The sequence below is a fragment of the Tenrec ecaudatus genome, unplaced genomic scaffold (assembly GCF_050624435.1).
Source record: "Tenrec ecaudatus isolate mTenEca1 unplaced genomic scaffold, mTenEca1.hap1 Scaffold_627, whole genome shotgun sequence".
Taxonomy (NCBI): domain Eukaryota; kingdom Metazoa; phylum Chordata; class Mammalia; order Afrosoricida; family Tenrecidae; genus Tenrec; species Tenrec ecaudatus.
The window spans coordinates 23,316-25,000 of NW_027459512.1; positions in this window are offsets into that span (position 1 = coordinate 23,316).

A 1,685-nucleotide genomic window follows, 5' to 3' on the forward strand; every position below is an offset into this window, starting at 1 on the left:
CTAACTCTAAACCTAACCCTAACGCTAACCCTAACACTAACCCTAACCCTAACCCTAACCATAACGTTAACCCTAACCCTAACCCTAACCTTAACGCTAACCCTAACCCTAACCCTAACCCTAAGGCTAACCCTAACCCTAACCCTACCCTTACCCCTAACCCTAACCCTAAACCTAACGCAAACGCTAACCCTAACCCTAACGCTAACCCTAACCCTAACCCAAACCTAAACCCTAACGCTAACGCTAAACCTAACCCTAACCCTAATGCTAACCCTAACCCTAACCCTAACCCTAACCCGAAGGCTAACGCTTACCCTAACCCTAACGCTAACCTAAACCTAACCCTAACCCTAACCCTAACCCGAACCCTTACCCTAACCCTAACCTTAACCCTAATCCTAACCCTAACCCTAACGCTAATGCTAACCCTAACCCTAACCCTAACCTTAACGCTAACCCTAACCTTAACGCTAACCCTAACCCTAACGCTAACCCTAACCCTAACCCTAATCCTAACCCTAACCCTAATACTAACCCTAAACCTAACGCAAACCCTAACCCTAACGCTAACCCTAACCCTAACGCTAACGCTAACCCTAACTCTAACGCTAACCCTAACCCTAACGCTAACCCTAACCCTAACGCTAACGCTAACCCTAACCCTAACGCTAACCCTAACCCTAATGCTAACCCTAACCCTAACCCTAACGCTAACCCTAACCCTACCCCTAACCCTAACCCTAAACCTAACGCTAACCCTAACCCTAACACTAACGCTAACTCTAACCCTAACCCTAACCTAAACCCTAACGCTAACGCTAAACCTAACCCTAACGCTAACCCTAACCCTAACCCTAACCCTAACCCTAACCCTAATGCTAACCCTAACCCTAACCCTAAACCTTACCCTATTCCTAACCCTAACCCTAACCCTAACGCTAACCCTAACCCTAACCCTAATCCTAACCCTAAACCTAATGCTAACCCTAACCCTAACCCAAAGGCTAACGCTTACCCTAACCCTAACCCTAAAGCTAACGCTAACCCTAACCCTAACCCTGACGCTAACCCTAACCCTAACCCTAACCCTAACCCTAACCCTAACGCTAACCCTAACCCTAACCCTAACCCTAACTCTAAAACTAACCCTAACGCTAACCCTAACCCTAACGCTAACCCTAACCCTGACGCTAACCCTAACCCTAACCCTAACGCTAACCCTAACCCTAACCTTAACGCTAACCCTAACCCTAACTCTAACCCTAACCCTGACGCTAACCCTAACCCTAACCCTAAAGCTAACGCTAATGCTAAACCTAACCCTAACCCTAACCCTAACGCTAACCCTAAACCTATCCCTAACGCTAACCCTATGCCTAACGCTAACGCTAACCCTAACCCTAACCCTAACCCTAACCCTAACGCTAACCGTTAACCTAACCCTAACCCTAACGCTAACGCTAACCCTAACGCTAACCCTAACCCTAACCCTAACGCTAACCCTAACCGTAACCCTAAACCTAACCCTAATGCTAACCCTAACCCTAATCTTAACCCTAATGCTAACGCTAACCCTAAACCTAACGCTAACCCTAACCCTAACCCTAAACCTAACCCTAACGCTAACGAGAACCCTAATCCTAACCCTAAACCTAACCCTAACGCTAACCCTAACCCTAACC